Source organism: Phyllostomus hastatus, unplaced genomic scaffold (assembly GCF_019186645.2).
Source record: "Phyllostomus hastatus isolate PE091 unplaced genomic scaffold, TTU_PhHast_1.1 phas_contig_29, whole genome shotgun sequence".
NCBI classification, from domain to species: domain Eukaryota; kingdom Metazoa; phylum Chordata; class Mammalia; order Chiroptera; family Phyllostomidae; genus Phyllostomus; species Phyllostomus hastatus.
In genome coordinates, this window is record NW_025333835.1 from 47,206,380 (window position 1) to 47,220,810 (window position 14,431).

Genomic DNA, 14,431 nt, shown 5'->3' on the forward strand with positions numbered 1-14,431 from the left:
AGGACTCCCACGTCCCGGTGTGCGGACCGCGCCCGGCATCACGCCGCCCGCTCCGGCGACGAGAGGACGCCGGAGTCCAGCCGGGCTCCACGGGCGAGCCGTGTGCCCCCCCCGGAACCCCCCCCCGGTGTGTCTGCTCACGCGCACGTGGGAACACGGTGCCCTTTCCAGCTCGCACGGGGGCACGGGGGGCACTGACGCTGCTGGGAAGCGAACCGCGGTCACCAAGAAACCGGTGCGAAAACCGGTGCGAAGGAGAGGTGTGCGGGCCTCACCGATCTCGGTGTGTGCGCCCATTTCCTCAGCCGCGGGCACCTGGTGACTTGTCCCCGTGAAGTCTGTGTGGCGCGGTCTGAGCAGTGCTGGGGGGCGGGGACAGGCCCCGCGTCCCCAGGGTCCCCAGCGGGGGGCGTTCCTGTCGTCATCGCCCCTCGGGAGCACTGCCCGCTGCTCCCACACCTCCCGGCCCCCCCCAAACCCCGTAGACCAGGAGGAACGAGGCGGCGGTGGCGAGGTTGGCCACAAAGGCGTGCTCGTCCCCACGTGCTCGTGCGAGGCTTACAAGAACGTGGGGGGGGGGGGGGAATGTGCGTCGTGTGAACGGACGCAGGACATGGGGGGACGAGTGTAAGAAATTGGGGGGAGATGGAGAAAAGAGACAATTCGGGTGGAGTCGGCGGTTTTCCTGGGACTCTTTGGAGACGGCGCGCCAGCCCTGGCTGCATGGCTCCGTGGGTGGGCCAGGCGCCCGCCGTCCCGCGGACCAGAAGGTCTGGTTTGACTCCTGGTCAGGGCAGAGGCCTGGGTTGCGGGTTCGACCCCGGATCCGGGCGGGAGCAGGAGGCAGCCGACCGACGCCCCTCTCTCCCCCTGCGCACCACCTGCCGTCTCCCTGAAAGCGCTGACGACAGAAGCGCCCTTGGGGGGGACGCGATCTAGACGGACAGTGTGGCTCACCGTGGCGTCGTCACCTCGAAAGGACGGCGCGGCCGCCCCTCTCACGCGGTGAGGCCGTCCCTGGCGCTTGTTTAAAACCTCCGCGGGCGCAGCGGGGTCCCAGCTGGGGAGCGGCCCCCGCGGGGCGTGCGCCGGAGAAGCAGAGCGGGTGTGTCCCCGGGGGCTGCCGGGCTGTGTCCCGGCTGCAGGTCCAGGCTTCCCAGGCGCGGTCGGTGCCTTTGTTCATGCGGGACCACGGCCCAGCGATCTGTGTGCTGATGATAAGTGAGTCTTAGAATAAGACCCAGTTCTAAGAGGGAAACCAACTTGTACAAGAATCACCGGCTGCTCGCACCTGCTGGTCAGTAAACTTTATGGTGGGGGGGGGGGCTCTAAAACGATCTAATCCGGAAACCCGATTAAAAGGTAAAGACCAAATGGTTGGTTCAGGACGCCCTGTTGAACTCTAATAATGACTGAACAAACCTCCACAGCAAAAACACAGTTTTCTTTAAAACTGCAAAAAAAAGTTTGAAACTCAGTGGCCACCATTCTGAGACGTAGCCTATCCTTTTTATATTTTGCTTTTTTTCTTCCTCATTATATATACAAAGTCGGGCAAAAGTAGGTTTATATATACTGATATGAAAAATAATATAAAATTAATAATAATAATAATAATACAAGAATAAACTGTTTTGTGTACTCACAACTGTAAGCCTACTCTTGCCCCATCCTGTTTGTGTATATATACACACACACACTCCCTCTCTCTCTCTCTCTCTCTCTCTCTCTCTCTCTCATTCCGCACTGCTTTCTCTTTGGCTGGGTGGGATCGTGGCCGGCACTTTAAGATTTGAGTCTGCCCTCAATCTTCGGGAGACGTTGTGGAGTGCACCTCAGAACAGTAAGTTAGGGATGATGAGCTGAAGGGACCGGTTTTAGTTCTGGGTTTCCCGAGCACATGGCCAGCCTCGCCAGGCTGTGTCTGTGGGAGTGAGAACTGAACCCTGTCAGGAGTTTTTCCTCAAAAGTAGGGTTTCCATGTGAGAGAGAGAAAATTCCAGAGATGGGCTTACCCTTCTGCTGGCTGACATGCATTTCTTGCACGCTTGCGCAGACGCGTCCATGCTGTTTTCCGGCACTTCCCAAAGACAGGGGTGTCCCCGGGGGCGGCGGCAGGTGCCTGCGTCCTGTGAATCGGCGTCCCCCTGTGGTGGCTGCAGGGACCTCGGTCTCCGAGCAGCCCCGTGGCCTCCCCCGGGTGCAGCCACCCACCCAGGAAGCAGCGGAGCCCTCTCCAGGCGCTAGGCGACGACACCCCAGTGGGTCACCTGAGCCCGACTGTCGTGATTCACGACCGCCTGCTCCAGGCAGGAATGGTAATCGTGCTCATACACCATGGCCCTGGAATTCTTTCATCCTCTCACCTCTGGGGAGCAAGTCAGGGCACCGTGGCCTAAAATTAAGAACTCCCCACTCGAAGTTTTCTTTTCAGTCCACTGAATTTGTCTCTTCAAGTCAACTAGAGGGGTTTCAGGATAGTGACCGTGCCAACAAATTCCTGGGACAGATATGACCCTCGGACACCCTTAAAAATAAAATGTAACTTTTGATTTTAGGGGTTGAAAATGAGAGAGAAGATTGAGGAGAACAGAAAGATAAAAACCTCGTTTCAGACGTAATTGTGTTATCGTCAGAGCCCGGCTCCCGGCAGAGTGCCTCTGCCGTGAGGCGGCGGGCGTGATGGATTGGGCCCCCCCCCACCAGTAAGGGGTGGCGCTGGGGCGGGGCTAGCACTCCCTGTGTTCGGAGGGCTCTGGGGCAGCGGCCAGAGGCCAGGGCCGTCACGAGCGTGCTGCCTGCAGCACAGGTGACTGCAGGGTTTTCCCACCACGGGGTTCCAACCCCATAAATGCTGCCTAAGACAGCACGTGCACCCCCCCACACACACACACAGACCCTTAGATCTCAGGGTTCTCCCCGTCAGATCTGAAATCTTATGTACGAGTTATTATTACTTACTCAACTTTGCTTTCCTAGCATCCCTGAGAGCTTGGTAAAAAAAATTAACATGTACCAACAACAAACCTTGCTCCTATTTGGCAGATGGGAAAACTGAGTCACAGAGGAAGTGATCGACCCCCCTGGCGGCGGTGCAGGACCAGGCCCGGAAGGCCAGGTCTCCCTCCTCGGGAAAGGGCTCCGGCGCTCACCCGGGGTGGGGCGGGGCGGTGCGGGCGGGCGGCCTGGCCGTGGCACTTCCCCAGCCCCTCCGGCCTGGGTTCCAGAGCGTGTAACGGGTGAGAGCAGAGCCGGGGTCACCGCGGCGGGTGGAGAAGGAGCCCCGGGGCCTGGGGACGGTCAGGTCTGTGTCGGGCCCCCCGACAGTCACAGGGACCCCGGCGTTTACAGGGCCTTCCCCGGCCTCACGCACCGATTCTTTCGAAACGACACGGGGGGACGTACTCATTCTTTCTGAAGTTCAAAGACGCACAGATCAAAGCAGCCTCAAGGTACCATTTTATACCTCACTTGTCGTTAAGTAAAAACAAAACCTTTAAAAAATCACTCCGCACGGGGATTTCGATGGCACGGGCCCACGTGAACCCCGTCTGCGACGCTGTGAACCGAGAAAACGTTTTTAAGGGATCTGTCGCCATGCAAAAAGAAAATCTAGACATCGAGCGCCTGATACAAACAGAAAAAGCGTGTTAGTAGCGGCACCGCCGTAACCAAACACATGCGGCTCCTACAGTCCACGATCCCGAAGCCGGTCAGAGTGTGCGCTCATCTCGCAGTGGTCACCCACTGAGCAGTGACACGCGTCTGCCGGGGAGTCAGTGAAGGGCGTGAGAAGGTCAGAGCAAACCAGCCGTCCACCCCGGCCTCCGGGCCACGCACACGCGTGGGTTCCAGGCCGCGCTCTCGGGCCGCCCCGAGGTCAGGCCGGGGCCCCCTCCCCCACCGCCTCGTGTGCGGGGCCGGTGGCTGGGGCTGCCGCCCGTGGACTCGGCTAAACCGCCGCCTGCCTCCTCCTCCTCCTTGTCGCCCTTCGCGGCTTCCCGACGTCCCCGTGCGAGCCCCGTGTGGCCCGGGCTGTGACAGAAACACAGACCCCGAAACACGCCCTCCTGGGCCGCCGCCTCTCTGAGCCCCGGGTCCAGCCCCGGCACCCGGGGGTCTGTGGAGCGGGCACCAGCGCGTGTTCTCGGGTCCCCTCAAAACCCGGTGCCGCGCGCCCAGTGGGCTCGCTCTCGACTCTGAGTTCTCCGCGATGCTCCTACAGAGTGTTCTGGCGCCGTGCGCTCCCGCCTCTCCTCAGCTTTCCCTGCAGAGGGCTCCCCCTCTCTGTGTGCATTACCCCGTGGAAGCCCGTCCCGCACACCTGCCCCCGGTGTGCCCCCAGGTGTGCCCCCCGGTGTGCCCCGGGTGTGCCCCGGGTGTGTCCCCCCAGTGGCTGTCAGGAAACGGCCCACATGCCGTTTCCGCTGCAGAGCCGCTCCCCACACGAGGGTGGCGAAGTGTGTGCGTCTGCCTCTGCCTGTCTTCCAGCCGGGAATGCTGCACCCGGAGCTCGGGGGACCGGGGAGACCCCAAGAGGCGTGAAGGGGCCCCCTCTCGTCAGAAAAGTGTCGCCGGCCCCGTGTCCCGGTGCCCGCCCAGGGCCGGCACACGGCGCGAGTCTGACAGAGGCCCACGTGCACGGGGAGACACGTGGAGGCGGGGGCTCTGCTCTGATCCAAGGACCGACTGCAGCCGGCGCTCCAGGGAGCTCCTGTAGACACCGGCGCACCCACTGCGCTCCCTCAGGGCCCCGCCTCTCATCCTGGCATTAGCCTAAACCCCAGCGGTACCAGGGGCACTGCCGGCGAAGCTTCCACGTCTCAGACCCACGAAGCTGGCGGCTGCGGAAACCCCTCGGAACCCTCAGCAAAGCGCCCTCCGCCTGCAGGGCCACGCCGTGGCCGCAGGCCGAAGCCCGTGTCCTCCTTCAGACGCTCCTTCCAGAAGGAGAAAAGTTCTCAGGGTGGTACACTAGCTGTTCCACCGTTTTCGGGTTTAAAGAGAAGCAGAGTTTTTCTCTCTTTTTAAAATTTTCTTTGAAGATTTTAGTTATTTGTTTCTAGAGAGGGGCAAGGGAAGGAGAGTCCTCTGTGGGTAGGGAGGCCGGAGATGCTTTTCAACGCCCTGCGGTGCACGTGGGGCGGCCGCCTCCGGCAGAGACCTGCTGCCCCGAGACGCCCGCGGGGCCTGCAGCCCCCCCGGCCAGACTCCCTGTGGTCTGGCCCCAGGCCCTGCGGTTGCTGCTCCGTGACTCCGAGGACAAGCTCCTGGGGGCGGGGGCCTTCTCACAGCCGTGTGGGAGCTGTGAGCGGTGCACACAGAGCGTCCTACTGCGCGTGCAGCGGCCGGTCAGCGACGAGCGGAATGAACGGACTTGCTCGGTGGGCACACCTGGCCGGTGAGGCGTTCGGCCTCACGCCGCCCGTCGACGGTGGACGTGAGACTAGGACCCTGAGGAGAGAGGCGGCTCCACCGGACACGGCAGGCTTTAAAGCGTCACGTGCTGTCACAGCACACAAATCGTCATCAAACGCTCCTGAAAGTCAAGTCGCCATTCCCTGACCAAATCATGCAATTGCATCTTTAATCTTCAACGCTATGAGAGTGGTGAAATATTTTGTTGAAAAATTATTCTCCTGGGTCTCAAGGTACGTTTACAGCCTCGTCTTTAAGAGTGTGAAGCCGTATTTGTTTAGCCCTGGCCGCTGTGGCGCAGTTGGTTGGAGCACCGCCCTGCAAAGCGCGGGGTCACCGGTTGGAATCCCCGCCGGGGCACAGGCGTGGGTGGCGGGTTTGGTCCGCAGCCGGGGTGCCTAAGGCAACCGATGGGTGTGCCTCTCCCTCTCTTTCTCCCTCCCTCTCTGTCTAAAGGTAAAGACAGTATTTTTCGAAACACCTCGCAGGGCACCTGAGGGTGGGGCCACGTCTGCTCCCTGTTGCACCCGACACGGCCCTCGGCCCGGAGCTGTGCCCTTCCCGCCTCCCCTCTTTGATTACGACTGCAAGCTAGTCCCGGTCTGTTAGAGGGGGAGGTGAGGGGCGGCTCGCCACCCAGCGGGAGCCTCGCCAGCCGTTTCCGCGAGTCCCGCGCGGCCGCACGCCCGCGGGGCGGACCCGAGAGGGGAGCCCGCTCCTGGGGCGCAGGAAAGGAGGCCGGCGGAGGGTCAGGGTGCGTGGAGATCGGCGTGGGGACCCGGTGGTGCGTGCAGGGCTGGAATCCCCGGACGAGCTTTGCGCGGATGAGCCCGTGATGCCGTGGACAAGGCGGACTGGTGTGTGTGTGCTCCTCTCGCCGCCCTTACCTGGTGGCTCTCTGTTGAAAAATTTGTGTTTCCGGGAGCAGCAGGGCCCCTCCTGTCCGGGCAGGGCTGCCGGCGTTGCCGTTTTCCTCCCCCAGGATGAGCACAGCCGGGGCGCAAGAGGCAGGATTCTGCGCTCAGGTAGGCCGGAGAGCGGGGGGCAGGGAGCGAGGGGTTTGTGTCTGAGCGGGGCTGTGTGCCAGGGCTCCCGCCCCATCGCGGCCGAGAACACTTTCCACGAAACGCTCAGAGTGCGGGCCCGTCCCTGCAGACAGTGTCTCTCGGCCCAGGGGACTGGGGAAGTGCCTGCCTCACCCCCTTGTCAGGGAGCCCCCGGGGTCTGCGAGCCGCGAGGAGGAGAAACCCTGGACTCGGGACTTCCCCCGCGCCGATCTGATCACAGACTTTTTTCTTTTTCTTTGTAAGCGACAGCAATTAGCACACCAGGGAGACTGTCTCCCAGAGAACACAGCTCGTGGCTCTGGCCGCAGGGTGGAGTGATGAATTTCTGTGCCTGTGACACTTTTCCCCGGCTGAGTTATCGTATTTACGAGATAATGTCGAGATACGATCTCGAGTGTCATTCTAGAGATTTATTGCCACCGCGCAAGGCTCTGAAAAATATCAGTGAGCAGTTTCCACGGCGGCTACGTCACCGGGGCTGTGGTTTCGTTTTATTTTATGTTGTTTTGTTTTCATTGTTATCCCTAAATTCTTGACCAAACTAAGAACTCGGGCTGCTTTTATTTCTGGCATCGTCAGTCTTACTAACGCCAGTGGGTCTGGTTCTCACTCATCTCTTCCTACCTAATCAAATAACGTTTCCAAAGGCCCCGCTCTCACCGGTGACTGACGCATCACAACACACACGGCCTGTATGGGACGTGGACCGAATCTTTCTTTAGATCTTTGCAAAAGCGTTCAGTGTCGACTCCGTCATAAAGTTTAACACGTGTGGTCCGACTGCGGTTAGTACGGTTCTTTCAAAGTTGCAGAAGTGCCAAGTCCTTAACCTTCTGTTTGTGCAAGGAATTAGCAACACCAGGGGAACGAGTGGCCTCGCCTGTGGTCTGGCAGCAAACAAAGTAGCTTCTGTCGGGGAACTGCAGTTGTAGCCAGTTCTGGGGAAGGTAAACAGGAGAGACACAAGTCTGTGGAGAGAAAAAAAGCGTGAGAAGTGATTTCTCTTTCTCTCTCTTTCTCCTTTTTTTTTTCTTTTTGTATAAGTATTGGCTGTTTGAGGCCCTGCTGAGCCTGGGCCCCCAGGGCTGCTGGTCTGCGTGACCCCACCCCCTTCTAGTGCAGAAGCTCACCAGCAGGCGCAGGCGGACTCCGGGGAGGACTGGGGTGCAGCTCTTACGTGGGGTCTTTTCCCCTGTGCCCGCCAGACCGGGGTCCTGTGCACAGCCCTCCCCCCACCACAGGCCAGACCTTGACCGCAGAAAAGGACCAGGGGAGACGAAGGTTGCACTAGCCGAAGGGAAGGGCACCGTGGGAGGAGCCGGCAGCCGGCTGCGGGAAGCAGAGGACGGGTCAGCGGTGTGGAGGCCAAGGCAGCGGGAAACCCCCAGTGAGATCAGCGGAAGGAATTTTTTAAAATGAAGGTAGTCGGAGGCACTGGTCCCCGACCTTTCTGGCACCAGGGACCAGTTTTGGAGGGGACAGCTTTTTAACGGGGGGAGGGGAGGGGTGTCGCTCAGGCAGTCCTGCGAGAGTGATGGGGAGCAGGGCGCAGCGTCGCCCGCCGCCCGCCGTGCGGCCCAGTCCCCAATGGGCCACGGGCCGGCACTGGTTCGCCGTCGGGGACCCCTGGTCCGGGGGCCTCTGGTCCAACATGAACCCTAAGCACATCCGCCCCGTAGGGCTCCCCTACGGAGAAGAGACAGAGCAAGGAATCGAGAGCCTAGTTAAAGAAACACGGGCCGGAAACTCCCCTCGCCTGCGAAGGAAAAGGGCACACGAGTCCAGGAAGCGCAGGGAGCCCCAAAGGAGACGAACCCACAGAAGCTCGCTGCGAGGCCCGGGGTGACGCAGACGCCCAAGGTGGAGGGCAAAGGCGGGGTCTTCAGAGCAGCGAGAGAGGAGGAGGCGGCAGCGACCCGCAAAGGAGCTCCCGTCAGACCGCCGGCTGATCTCTCAACAGAGACACTGGAGACTCGCAGGGGGTCAGTGGCCCCGACACCGTCCACGTGAGGGAAAGCAAGAACCCGCCGTCCAGGCCGCGTTCCCCAGTGCGGCCGTCCTGCGGAACCGCAAGTGACATCGGCAGCCCCCCAGGCGGGAAAGAAAACTTACAGGGGTTCATCACCACCAAACCAGTATTACAGGAAAGGTGAAAGGGCCCTTTTAACAAGGAGGAGGAGGAGGAGGAGGAGGAGAAGGGAGGAGGAACATTGTTACAAGGAATAAAATGGCCATAAACAGGCCCATCCAGAGTCACCCTCAATGTGGATGAAATGCCCTGATCTAACGCGGAGGGGGGGGTGGGCTGAATGGACAAGAAAACGCCCCTGCGCAGGCCTCTCCGAGAGACCCGCTCCAGATCGGAAGACACGCAGACGGAGGAGACGAGGACCCAGAGGGCCCCGTCGTGCAACTGGAAGCGAGGAGGGACCGTGGTTTAAGAAGACAGGACGACCGGGACCGGGAAAACGGAACCGGGCGCCGCCTTTGCCTGGGGCTAAACAGACCGAGATCCGTGGTCGGGATCCCGTGGTCGGGATCCCGTGGTCGGGATCCCGTGGTCGGGCTCGTCCCCGCAGCCCCGCGTCCGTCTGCGGCGTGGCGAGGTCTCCGCGGTACCTGGACGTGCCTCAGTTTCTCCGGGACTGTCCCGGTGCACTTGTGGCCCCTTTTTTATTGTTTTAACTGGAGGGATTTGTCGTACATTCGACTTCTTTATAGATTGTATTTCTTTGTGTGTATGGAGCGATTCTCCCTGTTCATCGTTACTCCGTGGTGAAAGTGCAAACGGAACCTGAGAACTCACTCCACGGAATAAGCACAGGGAGGTGGGCTGGCACCTCTGCCATTAACAAAGGCGCTCACCTGCCTCCCACAGGGGTTTCTGGGGGCCTGGCGTTCCCATCAGTGCGAACCGCAGCCCAGCTCGCGCTGGGAGAAGGGGGTGCTGGGTTGCTGGGGATTCTCACTAATCTTGGCACTTTCTTGGAAAGAGTTGCAAGAAGAAAGTAAAAGAACTGCATGTGACCCATTCCTCACACGGTTCACCCCCGCTCCCTTCCCTCCCCCAAACCTGTTATGTACACGGCCGTGTTTTCAAAGGTACTCACAGCTCATTCTCACAAGACCGAAACCCTTTTCTGAGCTGTGATTTGTCATCGAGATAGGGCTCCTGCCTTCCTTGCACAGGTGCGGAGGAGAGGAGAGAAATAGGCAGGAAAAAAGTCTTGTTTGTCCATTTAAGGAGAGAAAGGTAAAAGACAACATTTTTCTTCATGTTTCTAAAGTATAAGGTTCTGCTTACGGACACCAAAATACAAAAGAGTTCTTATGCAGCTTAATTCTCCAGAACTTTCTCTTCCGCATCGTCCTGACCCAGGTCCTCGCTGAGAGACGCTCAGGTTCTTATGACTGCTGTCTGCACGAAGGAGCCATAATCCTCTTTTTTGGGAGGGTATAAATTCAAACACAAAGCGTAATGCTTCGTGTTCAGTTGCTGTCCACCCTGTTTCTGATAACAGTGTTTCTTTGGTATTTTCTATTGGCAAGTTCTGCGTAAAGATGGTAAGAAAAAAACCTAAAGCAGACTTGGAGAAATCGATGTTCACTTCCGGAACACGCAGCCACTGGGGAAACAGAGAATTTCCGTGTGACTGAGTTTATTTTACTTTGTGACTACTTTAGACATTAAATGGAGAACATTGTGACGAGTAAAACGTACAAAGTGAAGGACTAAAGATTATTAAGAAATTGGCTTTAAAAACAGCACATGGCTGCCCCTGTGGGGTCCCAGAAATCAAAAGATGCCGATAACACATCGCAAAGCAGCAAGTCCCCTGGCGGACGAGTTATCTTGACAAATGGACCTTTTGTGTCATTTTCTAAGTGAGTCCGATGGACGACATTGCAGTTGGTTTTCCGGCCAGAGCACCTCTGAGACAGATAGGGGGTGCTAACCACGCCGGACACCCCGACGGCCGGTGTAAATAAACCAGGGGGCGTCCTGAGCGGACAGGAAAGAATTGGCGGAGTCCCGATCGCGTCTTCTCACCAGGGGAAGGTGAAACCGTTCCGCGACCACCCCCCCGCCCTTGCACTCTGGGTCAGGGCACCGGGGGACCGCTCCGAGGCCCACAGGCCCCTTCCGGGAGCTCACCTGCATGGCCAGCTGCAAAATAAAACATGTGCTTGGGGTACAGTGACTCACAGGTAGATCACCCCCGTCAAGCAGCTACCGTGCACGCCCGTAAAAAAAAAAACACTAAAAAATGTGTAACTGTAAGTGTACAGTAGAAGCTAACTAAGCACATGATTACAGAGGAAGGGGAGAAGCAGTTTCATACACTGACATTCGATACCTGGTAATAAAGCAGATGATTCTGCATTCTCGCCGTTAAACGGGCCGGGCGGAGCCCTGAGATGTTCAGGTACCCAGTGTGCACCGCCGTCTGCTTTGTGTTCAGGTAAATGGTGCCTTCCACAGAAAGGTGGGGCATGTAAGTATGCGTTATCCTGGGTTCTGTGTGAAGCCTGTAATGGTAACGGTGCTTAAAGCCTCAGCTTAATTAAAACCCTCTTAAAAGAATGCAAGTGAGGCGCAGAAAATTGCATGTTCTAGTGGCCCCTTAAAGTGGAAAGTGTTAATATCATTTGTGCTGGGATTTTTTAACGTGGAGACTACGTATAGATGAGAATTTAACAGTTTAGGTTCCCTACCACCGGATCTTGCCAATTCCTCACCAGGCTTTGCTAGCCCATGGAGGTTGCTAGCTGAACAGAAACGGTGGCTAAAAACAAAGCATAAGGACCGTGTGGTCATTAAAATGCGTGAGCTGCTTTTATGAGATGAACTAGTTTAGTCGTCAAAGCCGTTACTTTCCGAGTTCTCTCTCTGTCCACCCATCTAGCGTCTACTGAGGAGTCGCTGGGTCTCAGGAGTAAGGGGAGCGAACCCGAAACTGATCGGGGCGCCGCCGGCTCCCGGTGGAGACCCAGCCCCGACGTGAGAGAGGGGACCCGGGGGCAGACTGTGCAGCACGGCCAGGGAGCCCCCAGCCCAGCTGAGGGGCCCGGGCCGGGGCCGCGGGACTTTCCCGAGTGGTGGGCGGCGAGCGGATGGTATCGCTGGGGCATGGTTTCAGGAACCGGCGACCCTTCTAAAGAGCTGTTCGGGGTGACCCGGGGCCAGGAGAGCGTCTGTGACAAGGACAATGAAAAGGGGCCTCTTCGCGGGGTCCCTGATTCACGTGAGACAGACGGCAGGCAGAGGGAAACCGTGCCCCGGCTGCTAGGGTCCTCAGACAAAGAGGGGGGTGTCTCGAAGGTGGGGCTAAAAGGTGGGGTGCGGAGAGGAAGAGGGTTTCCTGGGTGGGCAGTGAAATCACCAGTCTCTACGAGGCACTGTGGTTGAGAAACAGACCGGCACCTCCCCCGCCCCCCCTCGTGAGGAGTGCATGGTGGGAACACAGCAGGTCCCTCCGTGGGGGAGTCCGGGGGCGGGGCGCCTCTCACGAAGCGGCCACTCGGCTGAGACCGGTGACTGTGGCCCCCGGGCAGGGTCGTCACACTGTGACCGACGGTGCTCCCTGTGCGGTGCTCCACACCCCCGCGCCCGTTCCCGGGCTCAGTAGTCTGTGATCGCGCGGGACTCAGTCCCGGGGTGCAAGGTTAGCTCGGTAGCCACAGATCGATCCAGGCGGTACACCACGTGAACAAAGTGAGGGATAAAAACTGCGTGATCGGCTGGTGTGGCTCAGTGGATTCAGTGCCGGCCTGTGAACCAAAGGGTCACGGGTTCGATTCCCACTCAGGGCACAGGCCTGGGTTGTGGGCTGGGTCCCCACTTGGGGGCATGTGAGAGGCAACTACACACTGATGTTTCTCTCCCTTTCCTTCTCCCTCCCTTTTCTCTCTCTAGAAATAACAAAATCTTTAAAAAAAACACATAATCATATTGATAGAGGCAGAAAACGCTTTTGACAAAATCCAGCACCCATTTATTATTAAAAATAAAAAACTCTCAACAAAGTGGAAACGGAACAGACCCCAAACTAACAAAGGCCGTGCGGGACAAACCCAAAGATAGTGTCGTATTCAAAGGGGAAAAGCCGAAAGCATTTCTTTTTTTTTAAGATTTTATTTATTTATCTTTAGAGAGGGAAGGGAGGGAGAGAGAGAGAGAGAAACATCAATGTGCGGTTGCTGGGGGCCGTGGCCTGCAATCCAGGCATGTGCCCTGACTGGGAATCGAACCTGTGACACTTTGGTTCACAGCCCGCGTTCAATCCACTGAGCTACGCCAGCCAGGGTGAAAGCATTTCTTTTAAAATCAGGAGCAAGAGAGGGAGGGCCACTCCAACTGCTCTTGTCCAACACAGAACTGAAAGTCCCAGCCACGGCGATCAGAACAGGGTGGAAATAAAAGGCATCCAAACTGGAAAAGAAGAAGCAAACTGTCGTTATTTGCAGCTGACATGTGGCTGCATGTAGAGAACCCCAAAGATTCAGCACACAAAAACGGATAAATGTTCTCATCCATGAATTTAGTGAAGCACCAATGTATATTCAGAATAAATATTCAGAAACATGTTGTACGTTTATAGACCAATAATGAACTGTTAGAAAGGGAAACTAAGAAAACAATCTCATTTCCCAATTGCATTAAACAATAAATAACATACCTAGGAATGTATTTAACCAGGGAGGTGAAAAACCTGTGTCGGTAAAATTATAAGACACCGAAGAAAGATTCTGAAGAAGATACAAATCAACACCATCATCCTGGATAGGAAAAAATAACACCGTTAAAATTTCCATACTACCCAATGCAATTTCTATCAAAATACCCATGGCGTTTTTCACAGAACCAGAACAAATAATACAAAAATGTAGGCGAAACCACAGAAGAAGGCCGCAGCCGTGGGCAGCTGGTGACCGGCAGCCTCATCATGACGGCGCACCTGCTCACGCATCACGTCTCAGGCAGAGTTTCTTGGCAAAACGTCAGATCACCCAGGTGACACAGCCCCCTACAGCCCAGATTTGGTGCCCTGCGACTTCTGGCTTTTCCCAAGACTCAGATCCCCTTTGAAAGGGAAGAGATTTCAGACCGTCGATGAGATTCAGGAAACTACAACAGGGCAGCTGATGGAGACTGGGAGAACTGTGCGAGGTCCCAGGGTGCCTGCTTTGCAGGGGACTGAGGTATCACTGTCCTGTGTACAAGTGTTTCCTGGATCTTGTCTCTTCCTCAGTAAATGGCTTTATTTTTTCACATGTCCACGGCCGGGCGCACTCTGCCCAGACCTCCCGTGCACCCCTGCGTTCGCCGCAGTGTTATTTGCAATGACCGAAATGTGGACCTGACCTCGCTGCCCGCCGGTGGACAGGCGGGTCGGGAAGAAGTGGTACGGGAAGGTACACATCAGGATGTTGCCCGGCCATAAGAAACGAAACCTTCCCAGCTGCCTCAGCGAGGGGGCTAGGTGGAGTCGGCCAGAAGAAGACAGATACCCTGTGATCTCACTTACTTGTGGGACGTGCAGAACAAAATCTGCGCACAAACGGAACACAGACCCGCGGTTACAGGGACAGAGCGGTGGTGGCCAGGCAGGGCGGGTTCCGCGGGGCTGGGATGGGGGGCGGGGGGGGGGGGGCGAAGGGCTGAGAAACACAGACCGTCCCAGGAAGGCCGCACAGCCGCAGCAGGGGGGGCGGCGTGGGCGACGGTGTGACGGCCCTGCAGGGCGCCAGCTGGCCATCGGGGCGTCAGGGGCCACTTCGCAGATAACGAGGTTCTCCAGCCACCACGCTGCACCCTGACACTCACACAGAATAGCGTTGGCTGCAAACTGCCACTGGAAAATAAGGTTTAGAAACAATGAAAACTCAGGAGCAAACTCACTAAACTTCAGGATACGAACTGCGTGGAACACCTTGAAGAGAGC

At 57.6% G+C, this 14,431-nt stretch overlaps 1 protein-coding gene and 1 long non-coding RNA gene across 2 annotated transcripts in view; one reads left to right on the top strand and one right to left on the bottom strand.

Moving 5' to 3' along the window:
• Positions 1-14,431, top strand: part of FREM2 (FRAS1 related extracellular matrix 2) — an 83,914-nt gene that overhangs the window by 9,217 nt on the left and 60,266 nt on the right. The gene's annotated exons all lie outside the window — the stretch shown is intronic.
• LOC123818759 lies at positions 12,860-13,935 on the bottom strand. The gene is made up of 3 exons (XR_006785694.1): positions 13,852-13,935; positions 13,166-13,265; positions 12,860-12,918 (listed from the first exon to the last, which is right to left on the bottom strand). It is a non-coding gene; the product is annotated as an uncharacterized LOC123818759 (long non-coding RNA).